Raw genomic sequence first — 16775 nt, forward strand, 5'->3', positions numbered from 1 at the left:
TAAAAAGTGTCCCTATTCATCATCGTGACTGGCGGGATCAGCCATTGCAAAGAGTTTTTAAGTGACTTTGTGACTTGTTCACTACTTACGGAAGTTATTAGAACAATGCCAAATAGTAGGTCCTCATTGACAATGGAATTATTGCATACCTCAAAACTGTCCTGATTTAAGTGGAGCAGTCACATTTTTTGGTTGAGCTGCCCAATCATGGGCCAGTTGGGGAAATCAATTGGGGTCTGTGCTTTTGCAGGTCACAGGCACACTGAAGCTGCGCACCTGTATATGATGCTTCAATGTATCACACGGTGATGAGGTAAGAACATCGTGCTGTCATGACCCCCAACTCTAACCACCTCTAGACACACTCTGCCCACATCTAGCCATGTCCCCAAAGAAGATTTATTTATGTAGCGCCATCATATGCGGCAGCGCTGTACTGTGGGATACATTTTTCATCTTAGGGACCTGTTTTTGACTTTTATTAAACCAATAATGTGATCTGTTAGGAGGAGGTCACAGGAGATATGTTGTGGGCTGCACCTTTTTGGAATGTTATAATTTAACACCCGCGTCAGTCCATAAAGCATTGTTGTAAAAAAAAACACTATTACATTTGTTTTTAGAGATAGAGCTTCTCCTGCTGTTTTAGATCTACACACCTGTAATAATTAGACAGAATAATAGATATACCGGCTAATGGCACTAATGTTGGACTATTAAACAGAAAAAAATGTCATACGTGTTGTTACGTGACAGATACCTTCCTCGTTTATTACAATTGCCACATATGTTGCTATAACAGTACGTTGCATTAGCTGTTTTGTGCATTGGGTGATTCCTAGGCATTGATATATTTCGTGTCACTCACTCTTGTACGCGTCCCTGTGGTATTACAATAAACAGATGGGGAAATTGTTTGGCAGGCTCTGCGCACACTTATTTCTGCATTTCTATACTCAGTTAATTAAGGTAAGACACGCAACGCCCCAGGATCTGCATCCAACCATCCATGATCTCTATTTAGCTTGGAGGACGAACCAAAAATCGCTTATTTTTTCCACAGTTAGACAAAACAGTAATCAGCAAAATGCATCTAAGCGGTTAAAGAATGAACCGCCGTGGGAATTATTTATGCAGCCAGAGTCTCTATCATTCTGTTGGGAAAGATAGAAATGTGTCAAGTGAAGAGCTCGTTTTCCATGTTACTGTCTGTTTCGCCTGGAATTAGAGTTCTAAAGCATTCTACGAACCAATAACGTGTAGGTTAGACGTTTTCATACAAACTTCCCTGCTTGTTTCACTGATTCAGAAAAGTTAGAAAAAAGGAAATTGGGCAAGAAAGAAAGGCGTGCTGTGCGCCACTGGCGTTCCATATGTTGGAGGTGAAGTGGATGGTCTCTCCAGCCATCTTGGACAGCTCGTCCTTCAATACTGAGACTGGTAAAGGAAGGACAGTCCTGTTGAAGGTGGTGTAACAGGGGAGGTGGTAGTGGGGAGCGAGAGCCTCTAGCGGCTGTCTGTAGGGCTCCCCCTCCTCAATTATGGAGAAGGAAGCACCTCTGACAGTGATACGCTGACCAAGCAGTCATGTGACTTTATTTGACTGCTGCTTTGACATGCCTCTTGAATGGAAAGCCCCAAAGTGTTCTAGAGTAGGCCCGATAGAAACCCAGCTACGGTTACTGGTTTTGGGAGTATCACATTGTACTTATCTTTATGTAGTAAAGTTGTATGTAATGTGTCTTTAAATTACTTATCGGACGGTGAGACCTTATATGTAACATTGTTTTTTGCAATTCTTGGTTTTACAAATACTTATTAAAGTGTTAAAAATATGTACCACTAAAGTAACGTTTTTTTTTACGATAAAACAAAGTTGGGGGGTGTCATTTGCCTTTAAATCTGCCTCTCGGCCTCGTCTTTGTGCAGTGTCAGGCTCTTTGCATCTGTCTTGGCCACATTTCCCTCGTGGGTTTAGTTAATTGTACCAAGATACAGCTTGGTAACAGAACGAGAAGATTTTGGATGGTGCCTTTGTGGCTGACCCATGTCACCAAACTGTGTGTGCGGCTTCGCTCGTAAATTATTGCTATAGCTGTCTGGAATCATCCTTGGCCGAAAAATGCATGGGAACGTGAACTTTTCTCCTGTCTCCTGGCACAGTCATCTACGTCATATACCCTTGTATCTAGCCAGACGTTCTCATCCTTATTTCAGAGATGGAGGGGCTGCCCATACCCATAAGGAGCCAAGTGGAAGACTTTGCTTTGCGCATACCACAATTTATGATTCTTAGGAAAAGTCACTGCAGTAGGAATAACAATAAATGCCACAGTAACCTAGCAGTGGAACGATTATCTGACTTTTGGGTAGATTTGACACCAAACGACCACTTGGCACGTTAACTCCAAGAATGCAGGGCCTTCCCAGCATCATATCACACTATAGTCTCTGACGGAGAGTTTCCTTCGATACCAGTCTGATGGTTACTTTGTTGTTTCATCTGCGTTTCTCTGCTAAAAAAAATATATTTTATTGCTTCCACAGCATCTCTCAGTCAACTGTTTTGGCAGGAGACTCCGGGGGCCGAAGGGCTTCTTCACAAAATGGTAGTTTTTCTTCATGTGAATGTTCTACAATACAACGTTAGCGGAAACTTTCCTCAATCGTCTAGAAGCAGATATTTTTTTATGGTGATAACAGTTTCAGTCGATTTGTTCCCTCTCCTCTCCGATGGAACAGCATAGTCAAGGAGGAAAAAAAAACAAAAAAATAACTTTTTGGTTTTTAAACTAGTACAAACACAGTTTAGTACAAAGCATATATAAAAGCAAACTAAAAATACAGGTATCTTTTGGAATACAATGCGTTTTATTTACAGAACGCAAGCGGTTTGGCGCTGTAACAAAAGATGAAAAAGTCTTTGGTTGACGTTGATGCCTTTTATTGGGCCAACATAAAAATATATAAGCTTTCAGGGCCTAAGAGGTCTCTCCTTCAAATGGAATTTGAGTTTCTTATATCTTTTTTAAACCCTTCTCATAGTTGCAGTCTGGGAGGTAGGTTGTTCTAGTCTGATCAAAGTCGGTTTTGTGTTTAAGTTTGTTCTTTTTTGATAATGATTCCTTTTAGGAGTAGATCAAGCATGTGGTGGTCGCTTAACCCCCCATCAGTCCTGAGACAGAGAAGTTTTGCTGTGATGTAGACACAGAAGGTTGTAGAGTTGTAGTCCTTTAGGTAAGAGGTCCCATCTCTTGCGGGATGAAATTAGATGTCACTGGCTTAGTTGACATGTAATGCGGCAGATGGTGGTGTTATTCATCTTGATAGGAAGTAGCCATATTAGTCTTTAGTTGAAGTTGATACCTTTTATTGGGCCAACATAGCAAAAAGAGGTCCTAAAGCTTATGTAACTATTTTTTTTTAGCTTATTTTCCTGTGTTTGGTCCAATAAAAAGTATCAACTTCAATTCAATTTAACGTTACAAAAGGGAACATTTAACGTTAAAACTGACAATATACAAGATTGACTTTAACATCGACACACGTTAAGGGATACTGATACAGAAGGACCCTGCTCCTGCAAGCTTACAAACCCTAAAATCTATAAGAACCATTATGTACATTTAAACAGAGTATCAATTTTTTAGTTAGCCAGAGAGTATATACATTATACTGTAAAGTATTCTGTATATTGTATAATTATTTAATTGTATAATTATCTGAATATAGATATTTTTCAGTTGTACTGAATTACTCATATGTTTTTTAACAATTGGTCCACATCATCATTTCTCTTTTCCTCTGTGTAATGTAAACGGAAAGAAAACGAATTCAGCCATATTTTTGGGAAAAAAAATTATTTAAAAAAAAGAATATCCTTCCTTTGACCCCTTTGCACCTGTTTCTTTCAACTCTTCCCTCGTCACTTTGTAATATATACACTTTAAAATGTCCTGGAGTGGGTGTCAGTATACGAGATTAATCACAGCTACACAGACTTTACTTCATTTAATAAAAACAGGGAAAATACTACAACTCTTGCTCAAAGCCACATGCTTTATGGCCAACATAAACAACTAAATGTAAAAAAAAGTTAAAAAATGGCAACCCTTGATGCCAGTTAGAGCACTTCCATAAATAATATTAATCATACGAAATATGAATTAAAACATAAAAATAAGTATGATATCTTAAGGAAGGAGAAAATTGTAGTTTTACGTGTTTGAAAACAATCACAATTAATGGATATCAGATGTGTGCCGCGTGTTTATAATTTCTTTTCAGCCACTAGTTCAACTTTTCCAGAACTTAGTTAATGTACCCGTGTTGACATTGCCCGTACTCCACTGGTCACAAAATATTGCCTCTGGCAAGAAAAACCCCACGCAGCACAGTATCCCAATCCAGATAACTGATTTTCTATTTAAAGGTGTAATATTATTGCACTTTAATGCCAAAAGTCAGTTTATCGTTTGCTAATTGGCTCCTGGAATTCGTCCACTCATGAAGGCCGTGCCCTTCTTCGGACTCCGGACTTTAATTATGTTGGCTTAGAGTGCTTTCCACCACTGTGTACTCCCACGGGCACCAAGAACTTGTCCTGGCTTTACTTGATCTTAGTTGAAGGACAGTGTAAGAAATCTAGTAATGCCAGAGGAGGGTGTAAGAGTCAGTCCAGCCCAGGAATTCTATTAGGCAGATGTCTGGAAATACCACAACTGTAGCCAAAATTCATCCAGTTTCAGTTGTGTTCTCTTATATAGTGAGTTTTTAATGGTACATAATACTTTGTCTCTGGAAAGCAATCAAAATTTTATCCTCACCTCCTATATAGAAAATAATTAACATAAATACACCCTTCACCTGGCCTGGGCTGGCAAATGAGTGAAGAACATAAAAAAACGCTTGGACGCGCATATCCAGCCATCAGCCGCCCTTATGTCATTAGGTGGCCACTGGCCTTAAAGAGCCAAGGCCACCTGGTCATCCTCAACATGGCTCTGCCCATCAGAATGATTCAAAATGACATAGAGGTATTAGCGATAGGTAAAAATATTGGACATAGAAAAGTGTCAAGTCTACATATAGCTTCACAGTTTGAAAACCTTCCCATTTCTGTAGCATCGACAATTTGAGTCAAATTATGTGTATTGTTTAGATCATTGACCGGTCTATTAGAATTATTATGAAAATTTCCGTTACAATATAACTTTGATTTGATGACCAATCTGCATCAGAAAAAAAGGATTTTTTTAGGAAGTCAAAATCAGCAGTTAAAAACTCAATTTCGTCTTCCCCGTACACTGTGGAGTATTGTGTTATTTAAAATAATTGATACATTATATTGTTCATATATCTACGTTTTTGCTCTTTTGCGTTTCCATACTACGTGGTTTGAATGTGTAAATTCGGAATACCAAGGCTACGGTGACGTCTCCGCCAAACTTCTATTATTCTTAACTAAAGCAAAAAGGGAAGAGATTGTTTGTTCTTGCGGTTAATTGTAGATCTTTAAACCCTGCTTATTCAGGAAAATGAGTAAATCCAGAATAAATTGAAACCAATGATTACAGGTTCACAAAATGATATATTTGAATTCTCCTTCAGGTGGCTCGTTGGTTCGGTGCGTTTGGCGGTTCTTAACCCATGTGGTTTTTCCATTCTTGTCTTGTTTACTCTTTGGGCTTGGCTGCAAAAGCTCAAATGTTATGACTTCATCTCTGAAAACAAGGCTGTCCCATCGCTGTCTACTTATGTTATTTATACCTCCAATGTAAATACGCTCTGCCGCTGCCAGGGTTTGGAGAACAGGCATTAGCTAATCTTTTATATTTAGTGATGATGAAAGAAGTGTAAATAAATTTAAGGTCTTGGACTCGGCTCTCAGACACAATGGGGCCAAGCTCCACTCGTGACTCCAGACCTTGAAGATCTGAAGATCTCAAAAAAAAAAAAAATATTCAGTGTGTCACATGACCGCAAGTTAAGCACATGACAAAAGCTTTAGACAGGGAAGTGAAATTATTATACGAGATGATTGGACTGTGTCTATATAATTTGGCTCAGGCTATGTACATGATGCAAGAAGCAAAGGCTTAACTCATACAAGGTACAGGCCCTCTTATTGATGCAGTAATATTAACACTTTGGATTTGACGGAAGCAACACAATATTTTGAGGAGTACGATTTGTTTAATTATGTATTTCCAGCTGTCGACTTTTTTTTTTCTATTAATTTATGAACTATATTCTTTATTTAAAAATTAAAATTAAAATAAAATACATGGACCCTGTAGGAGCCAAGCCTGTTATATATCCCCTTTCTTCTTCTGTTTAGTTAATTAACCTAACATTTATTTTACCTGAAACATTTATGTATGTTCTTGTTTATTTTATGAACAATATACTTACAGTAATGATCTATAGATATTCAGTTAATCAAACACTTTTGTTTGGTTCATTGAAATAACATTTATTTTACCTGGAACATTTGCGTTTGTGTTTCTTGTTTCATTTTATAAATTATATACTTTCAGTAATGATGTATAGATATTTAGTAAATACGTTTTTAGATGGATTGGTCCTTACTCTCTAAGGCAAACATTTCCCACTCAGTTGCAGAATCCTGCTTACATTGAGTTGACTGATAGGTACTGTCAGCTCAGCCATGGAGCTTACTACTCATCGGGAAGCTTGGAATGGCAATGAGGAAGAAATCGGAAGAGGGGCTAGTGAGTACAGAAGGGCTGCCCAAAAGAAAGATTCTAAGTTAACAAGCAATTGTCAAGCAGGAGGAACATATCAAGTCTGTGCAAATATTCCATGATGCCAAGGCCAGACAGCCATAGATCCGTCATAAATTCCAAACCGTATGTAGCAATGTCCAATTACAATGTCCTGTTGTCTGAGTGGATTGACACATTTACAGTGCCAAGATATATGCATGTTCTCTTCAAGAATGCATAGAAACATCGTTTTTGACAGCAGGTAAAAACGTCTAGTCTTCTCGTTTTTCCTGATGTAAGAACTCAAACCTTAAACAGTCCTTTGTCTCATCTTCGATTCAGAAGCCATATGTCTATCCCATAAATGTTTAAATTCCCTCACTGTATCAGGCTCCATCAGTAAGGCTGTTATCTGCCGGTTATCTACCATCCATCACAGGTAATACTGGGTTTTGTGTCCAGCGTGTGCAAATAATGTTTTGGTTGCAGCCAAACAAATACAAGTGGGACATGAAAGATTGTGATTGGAGAAATAGCAGATTTTTAATTATTTTTTAGGCAGAATGTTCTTTCTTAGAAGGTGAGTCCAGCTTCAACTTTTAAAAAATATATATTTTTTTTAATACAGGCCCCTGTTTACCTATAGACTCAAAGATCACAATAAAACATGGCTCCTATGAGCCTGTTAGGCAGCCCCATTTAATAGGGGTCTAAAAACATTGTTCTTGGGTGTAAGCATACCTCTTGGCTTTGCATGCATGCACACACGCTCAAAACACACTTCCAATGCTGGGGCCAATCAAGGTCCTGCCTCCCTGCTACAGTAACCTGCATAGTGAAGCTACTGCTGTAGTTGATGGTGGCGCACTGGCAGATTAGTAATGAGTGCACTGGGGCCCCCAGTGCTTTGGGGCTTCTAGGAACATGCCTAGTGTGTCTAATGCACAATCCACCACAGTTTACTACCACTCTTAATGCCATCTGGTTTCTGCTTCCCAAACCTCTTTCCATGGCCAACTGGCTCACTGTTTGCATAGCTTGTCACACTCCAACTGTGTCTTCAGGGTATCCTTCCTATTGTGTCTGCTTCCTCTCCATTTCTCATCGCAATCTACAAAGTTTTGTACTTCCTCTCTTGGCAAAAAAAAAAACACATTATATGGCTCCCTCTAACACAAACCCTCCTCTTGACAATTCCATTCTGATATTATGGTCACTTTTATTTTCAGTTGTATATGTATTATGCGACTCAATGTCATTTTTTGAGGTACAATAGGGGCACCACTGGTCTTGTGCTGCACGACCAGCCAACTTGTCCATCTTTAATGACTTGTATGTTAATGATAATTATCTTGAATGCTAAGAATACTAAGTACAAAAGATATATATATATATATATATATATATATATATATACCCACATAATTTAGCATTGAGTCCTGGATCCATAGCGTTTACAATCTGAAGTTTGTCTTCAAATTGCATAATGGCGATGACATTCTGGTTAAAGTGGTTAACCAACCATTGGCACAGACACCGCTTGGCACCGCTTTTCTATTATATTGGCATCGCCATAACTGGTGTGCTTCCCAAAACCCCGAGATTCCATATTTGCAAAACACATCTGTCTCCAATAGTTTTGCCGTCTTTCCCCTGGACCTGGCACATTTTGGATTCCAGTTCCTTTCACGAAATGTTGACGCAGATGTGGAGGCTGCAGAGTTTTTGCCCTTCCCTTTTCATAAACAGATTGCTGATTTAGTGGAAGAAGCATTAATTTCTGGGACAGCGCCACCATTTCTTTGCGTTACTCAGGCTAATTTAATTCAGGAGATTATGACACTGATGTGAGAGGTTTATGCCATTTCCTGTTCAGCACTGACTCACAAAAATATCATTAATTCTGTACAAGGAGCAGGAAGCCGCTGTTACAATGCTTTAATTCTCCTTTATATGGTATAATGAACAGCCATACATACGGTGAACGCGTACCGTGCTGACATTCTAGATCCGTACAGAACACAAGGACACTGAACGCGTTTTTTATTGTGCTTGCTACGCTATGAGTCTGGATCTTCTTGTACCAGAGGTTTAGGATTTCTGGCACAACATTATAGGAATGAAGATCCTCTGGAAACTTGTGTGCTCAGTCAGCACATACTTTATGCAAATGACGGAAAGAACTTAACTTGTAAAGTTCTAATACCCCTCTGTTTATTTTATCATTGAACTTTCCCATGCACGCCCTAATTGCACCAAATTATGGCAGATGTATTAAAATGTCATATAGCATTTAGTGACTGCCTCTCCTTAAAGCACCAATGCCCAGTGGAAATATTTATTCCAAAACATTCGCTTGTTTTACCCAAAACATTCCTGAAGTCAACATAGAGATCTTTTTTTTTTGTTTTTTTTTTTTTTAAATTAATTGCAAGGTTCACCTGCGCTGCATCGGTGACATAATATTATTATTATCGTTATGATTATTATTGCTATTATTATTTGTTTTTATATAGCGCCAACAGGTTCCACAGTCTTGTATATTGCAAACAGAAACAGGGGGTTATGCTCCGGAGGACCCCCAGAGTTTGAAAAAATATATATGTGAGACATATTAGCTTTGTCACCCCAAAAAAAGCTTAATCCAAAGAAGTTGTCCTGAATATGTAGATCTTCTTCTCTGTAGGCCCTGAGAAAGTGTAACCATCACTATTCGGCTAAAACAGGCCGGTAACGTTCACTCTGAAAATTTCCATTACAATAAATTTGGACCAGTGATGTGTTTATGGCCGGCAGCGTCCTAAGCCTGACGCATGGCAATGTCCCCAGCACCTACCACTGCAGTGCCGTCCTATGATATGGTATCCATACTTGGGAACTCCCAAGCTCCAGCTCCTCACAGCCCTCCTTCTTCTGGTAGCCCGATGATGTCTTTGGCCAGGGCTGATATCATTGGTGGGTGGGGCTGACTTCAATGGTGGCCGGGGCAGATGATGTCCGTGGGGGGGGGGGCATTGATGGCTAGCCCAACATCTTTATTTTTCTATAGCCTTATTTCTATCTAGGTGGAAGGTGGGAAACAACCATTGGCAGGGAGCGGGGTTTATGTCTAATTGCTGCTCCCGCGGACCAGAGACTTAAGGCTGTGACCTGGAGAAGAGGAAGACAGAGAGTATGATGATGATGATGTCCTGTGCTCTTCGACAAGGACATGTGGTTCTGGGTACGTCATGTTACAGAGGCTGTGCCGTCATAATGTAAAAGGGAAAACTGGGGAGATCAGAGATCTCCTTTGTAACCAACCCATTGATCAGTTCTGCACCAAGGGAGCTGCTGCCCCCATTATCGCTGGAACCTTCTAGCTAGGCCTAGGTCAGAACACATCACTGGGCTGATCTAGCAAAAGCAGATTAAGATATTTATAACTAAACTATTATCTTCTGCTTGTTAGGACAACATGGTCACTTGAAACGTTTTAGTTTTCTCACCTTAAAACCCAAATGTACCTGCTGGTTGGAAAGCTCCCTTGGTTACCAGGGTGATAAGCCACATATTTACATTTTTAGACATAACACCAGATGTAATAATGACATTTTACCCCATACAAGGTGCCACTGTGATATTTTGATGACAGAATTTCAGTTATAAATTAGCTGTGGTTTGGGAATTCTCCTATTAGTGCCGCTACAGCCAGCGTATACAACATGTTTCTTGTTAAGTTATTAGAAATAATTTCCAGTATCGCTGTTTTAACATCAGAACATGAAGTATGACACACTTTCGCCAGATCTCCATAAATATATTTAATGATATAAAGCGGGGTTTTGCTATAATGTCAGTTTCTCCGCAAGTGCTGTCCTCCAAGGAGACATATATCATATAACTAGCTTTATTGACACACTGTTATTTTTTTTATTTTCTTTTAGCCTGGTATTTTCCATTTCCTAATGACCAAATGTCCATATGACATATACTTGCCTTGTTTGAGTCTAGAATTTTCCATGTCCGTAATCAGTGTCCTGTCATCAGATCTCTGGCTGTCCTTGCGTTCCATACACTGACTCTGCCTTTAGAACTTATATAGTGTCTTCTACATAGAACATTAGAAGACTACCAGAAACCTCTCAAGCTTCCATTAAGTTAATACTTCCGTAGTATAGAAGAGTACCTGAGAAAACTGTAAATTAAAGACCCTTTAAAATGTTTACTGTAGTTCGCTAGGGTCCCAAAGCCTTAGAAATGGCTTTGTAACTCTTTCTAGGCTGATAGATGTCAATGACCTCTCATCTGTTCTTGAATATCTTTAGATTGTGGCTTCATTTGCTGCTTTTTGAGACCTTTTTTTAGCCTACTTTGTAAGACAGGTTCCATTTAATTGAGGTTTAGATTCTACCGGGCTAACAGTAATCATGCCTGGGTGTGTCTAGTTAAGTTGAACCCAATTATCAATTACATTTGGTTAATTGGTTGAGTTAGTAACTAAGGGGGGGCAATTGCTTTTCCACATATGGCCACATAGGGTTGGATAGCTTTTTCCTTCAATACATCATCATGGATCATGATTTAAAAATTGCATTTTGTGTTTACGCTGGTTATTTTTGATGATCTAAAACATTTAAGTGTGGCAAATATGCAAAAATAGAAGAAATTAGGAACGAAGCAAATACATTTTTTCGGTATTTGTCTTCCTTATAGTTTATTTGTTTAATCAGAGAAAACACACTAACATTTTCCTCCAAGTATTGGTACAAGTAGGGGGTACAAGATATTGAACAGCCGCCCAGCAGGTTAATACATCAGGCAGGCCCGGACTGGCCATCGGGCACACCGGGCATTTGCCCGGTGGGCCGGGCCACGGCAGGGCCGCATTGATTTAGGGGCTGATGGAGCTGCAGCTCCAGGCCCCTACCCTACCTACCGGGTCCGCCACTCTAAGGGGCCGGGAAGTCCCCACCAAGGCCGGCCTTACGGGTCTGCGGCCGCACAGGGTATAAATTAAAACATCGGGGTTTTTTTTTACTTTATTTAACATCCTCCATGTTAAATAAAGTTTTTTTTAACTTTATTTAACATGGAGGATGTTAAATAAAGTTGAAAAAAAACCCGATGTTTTAATTTAAACCCTGTGCGGCCGCAGACCCCTAAGGCCGGCCCTGGTGGGGGCTTCCCGGCCCCTTAGAGCAGGACCGGCCTTTGGGGTGTGCGACCGCACAGGGCGCCACACTCCAGGGGTCGGGGGGCGGTCCGCACCGGGTGCCGCTCATCAGGGGGTGCCAACTTGCGGCACCCGGCACCCCTCCAGAGACGGACAGTAATGTCCGCCGCTGGAGGAGCAGGATCGCAAGGGAGCGGTATCGGAGGTCTTTAACAGACCTCCGGTTCCCTTGAGTGATTTTAAGCCGGGTTCAACCCGGCTTAAAATCACTCAAGGGAGCCGGAGGTCTGTTAAAGACCTCCGATACCGTTCCCTTGTGATCTGCACGGCAACAGCTGCTGTGTGCCGGGATCTGACAACAAACCCCGGCGCACAGCAGCTGTTGCCCTCTGAACCGGAAGAAGACAGAAGAACTGAAGAAGAGGAGCGAAGAGGAGGAAAAGGAGCTGTAAGGAGAAAAGAGGAAAGGTAGGAAAATATTCAGTGAGTGAATTAGTATATATGTGTGGATTGGTATATATGTGTGGATTGGTGTATGTATGGATTGGTATATATGTGTGGATTGGTATATATGTGTGGATTGGTATACGTGTGGATTGGCATACGTGTGGATTGGTATATATGTGTGGATTGGTGTATGTGTGGATTGGTATATATGTGTGAATTGGTATACGTGTGGATTGGTATACGTGTGGATTGGTATGTGTGTGGATTGGTATGTGTGTGGATTGGTATATATGTGTGGATTGGTGTATGTGTGGATTGGTATACGTGTGGATTGGTGTATGTGTGGATTGGTATACGTGTGGATTGGTATACGTGTGGATTGGCATACGTGTGGATTGGCATACGTGTGGATTGGTATACGTGTGGATTGGTATATGTGTGTGGATTGGTATACGTGTGGATTGGTATATATGTGTGGATTGGTATAGGTGTGGATTGGTATATATGTGTGGATTGGTATATGTGTGTGGATTGGTATACGTGTGGATTGGTATATATGTGTGGATTGGTATATATGTGTGGATTGGTAAGTGTGTGAGAGTGATGGGTGTTATGCTGTACCATTTCCAATGTCTTTTTCATGATCTAATTATGCTCTAAAAGTACATCATAACTCCCATCACTCTATACTGTTCCATACAGTGGCAGAGCTGGGAGGCAGAGGCCTTGCACCCCCACCGCAGGACTCCTGAAAGGTAAGTGAACTTCAAAGAGGGAGAGGGTAGATAGTTAGGAGGGGGTAGATAGGCAAAAGGGCGTGAGACGGGGGAAAGAGGATAGATAGGGAGAAGGGAGTGAGAAGGGGTAGATAGGGGAGAAGGGAATGAGAAGGGGTAGATGGGGCAGAAGGGAGTGAGAAGGGGTAGATAGGGCAATCATACTCCTATCATGCCAAGTCTGCGAGTACATCCTGGAATCTGGGTATGCCTGGGCATGATAGGAATGTGATTGCTGTTAACAATCATATATATATACATATAATATTGTTTTTTAATAGTTTTGTCCTATTTTGGTGTGTTACTTACTTTAAATAAAAGTGTTAGATTTTTTTATGGTGTGGGGAGGTCATATTCGGTTTCGGACAGGTAAATGCTGCATTTTCGGTTTCAGTCCAGAATTCGTTTCGGTGCATCCCTACTACTAAGCCAGACAATGAAGTGGTAGGCCTACACCACATCAATGTTTGGCGTAGTATATAGTGATTGGTGTTATGCTGCACTATTGTCAATGTCTGGCTCAATGTATAGTGATAGGGATTACGCTGTACCACTGTCAATGTGTGCCTCAGTATATAGTGATAGGTGTTATGCTGTACCATAGTGAAAAGGGGGAACATAGTGAGAAGGGGCAGATAAGATGATGAGAGGGGGTAGTGTGAATGCGTATGAGAATGAATGAATAAATGTGTGGATGAATTGTGTGAATGCGTATGACAATTAATGAATTCATGTGTGGATGAATTGCTTGAATGATTTGTGAGACTGCATTAATGAATGTGTTAATGATTTGTGTGAATGATTAAATGCAAAGATGGTACATGAAGGGTGGGCTTTAACAATAAATAAATAAATAAATAAATATGGGCTGCTCAGGCTTAAATGCCCGGGCCTATTTTTTGTCCCAGTCCGGGCCTGACATCAGGGGGGTTATGCATTACGGGATAGGCATACGGTTATCCTGAATCTAAGACGAGGCCAAGGATTGATTAAGGTTTCCATCTTTATGGCAAGAAGATTGGTCGAATTGGTTCTTATCATTTGTCAAAATCCATGTTTCCATGTGAAAGTTACTGCTTTGAAAGTATTTAATGTATCTGTATCTTAATGGTTCAGGCCCATTGGCAAACTAAAATTTTTAAAACTGTGATTATATGGTCTCTGGTTTCAAGCTGATCTAAACAACCTTTTGCACTCAATTATTCATTCACTTATACTGACAAGATCATTCAAATATACTGTGCTAAAGGCAAATAGGAATGTCCACTAAAGGACTAATTTCTATAACCTTATCCCTAATTACTAATTTAATATATAACCATTCAACCTAGGAGACCTTATTTTTTCCCAAATACCTTAATATCCATAATTACTATACATTTTATTTATAGAGCACTAGCATATTTCACTGCGCTACTGCAATAGGGGGGAGTAAAAATTAACTTAACTGACATTAGAAATATAACACACGTTATGGTAGAGAACGAGAAGAGAAGCATGCTCTTGCCATCTCGCAATCTATTAGGAGTTTGGGGTGAAAAGAGACAATAGGAGAGGGACTGCTTGGATGAGGATGATTGTCGTGGATAGGGGTAGGCTTGGGTAAAGAACTGAAAACAGCTGAAGAAAGACAGAAAGTCGTGAGCAGATAGAAGACGGTGGTTTAGGAGGGTATTTGGTGATAAGTAATGCCAGATTAAGGAGCTTGGAATAAAATGGAATAAAACATGAATAAAACATAATGTAAACAAAAAAAATAATAAAAAAACAGTTTATAGCAGGTTCCTCATGAAATCACACAGGTTATAAGAATGCATATGTAGGGGGTGCAGTGTTGGTAAGGGCTCTGTTGGTAAGGGTCCGGAGTTTTATTTTGGAGGGTATGATGAGGAGCCGGTGGAAGGATTGTCACAGTGGGGCGGCTGATGAAGAGACAGAGGAGAAGAGGATGGATGTATACTAGAGATTTCAACCAGTCAAGTAGTGCACCTCACAGCAATCCCAACGCACCTCCCCTATCAGATCTTATTGGCGATCTTACTCAATATGTATCAAGTGTTCATCTTACCTGTGAGTTGCAGTTAGGAAGAGTAACAACATAATTCTTCTCCAAGTTATCTATGTTCTGCATCCCCTCTGCACAGAAGCTATGGGATATGTAGGCATTCTAGTACAGGAGCCCACCGGCCATAAGTATATCATGTGCATGGAGATGTCTTTGGCCGAACGTGTCTCTTCCATTGAAAATAGCTAGGGTTTGGGGAAAGGGGCAACTGCATTTAGGGGATTTTACAGAATCGTTTCCTGGAACTGCAAAGAGAAACAAATCTGGAATATGTTAAGTAAATCAAAATTAATCTGCCACGGTAAGGCAAGAAATGGTAGTTAGTTTTGAACACGGCTCCTTCGGTTTTACGCACTTTGACCACTAAACTACTCCTCACATTTCCCATAACCGTGAACAGAAGCAAGTTTGTATCATTCATCCTTGGATTGCAACAAATGTTTCTGTGATTCTTTTGGAGTTTGAAAGGCTGGAGGACAGAGATTTCATCTCTTTTTTTCGTTTATTCTTCCTTTCGTATCCTTTCCACGTCTAAAAATAACTTAGCCTTAAGTCTCTGTCGCAAGCAGGATCATTTCCAGTCATGTCGGCGTGGGCAAGTCTTATAAAAACCAAACATCTACTGATCTGGTTCCCGTACAATCGTCACAAAGATCTGGAACGCATATGGGTGTCGTAGACGTAGCTGACACACAAAGACGCAGCTGAAGGCTAATTAACTACTTGGCTACCATTAATATCGGAAGTATTTTAAAGTTTTTTTTGGAGGGGGGCAGATAGATCCAGGAAACACATTAACCAATACCCGTCCCAGTACACCACAACAGAGTAATTTACATATATATACTTACAATATACACATATATATATATATATACTTAATTCTGAGGCTATGAATTAAAAGTGATGCAGTCACCATAGCAACCGACTAAATGTTCCTGCAGAAAATGCTTACCACGTATGCACTAGGATTGATCTTTACTCATCACTATCCATGATAAACTCGACCAGATCATTCTAATAAAGGATAACCGCATCCAGAGCAATTGTGACAAATGGACAAAGCTGCAATCAACAGCGTCGCCATAGTGTCGGGTTTAGCGGTTTATACGCAGTAAAAAAAAAATGTCATTTTTCTAAAACGGTTCCACCCAATAAAAGTCGGAGCAACAGTTTCCCCATCAAAGCTGAGTCACACCATGTGAGAATGCCGTCGTTGTTTGCATGGATGGCGTCTCTAATCGCTCCAGGAGACATAACATTTCTGTGGTTCCAGCGATGGCAAAACTTCAGCAAAAGAGTCATTTTCTTGTGTGCTTCAGATTGTTTATCGTTGATAAGCGTGTGTCCCATCTAAATCATCAGGGTTACAGACAGCAATGAAAAGGTGTTGCAACATACAAGAAATGGGTATGGGCCGTATGATGCTACTTCGCCTCCATACGATTTGCGTATATATATATTTAAGGTTTAGAAGCTTATGATCCTGAGCTTTGTCTGATCAAGGGATTCAAATAAATGTCACATATGAAAACTGTCTCAAAGTTGGACCAACTTTACCCAAATTTCTTTCTTCAAAAAAGGCCCTAGTGTGACCCTTGACA

Source organism: Spea bombifrons, chromosome 6, assembly GCF_027358695.1.
Source record: "Spea bombifrons isolate aSpeBom1 chromosome 6, aSpeBom1.2.pri, whole genome shotgun sequence".
In the NCBI taxonomy this organism is placed as follows: domain Eukaryota; kingdom Metazoa; phylum Chordata; class Amphibia; order Anura; family Pelobatidae; genus Spea; species Spea bombifrons.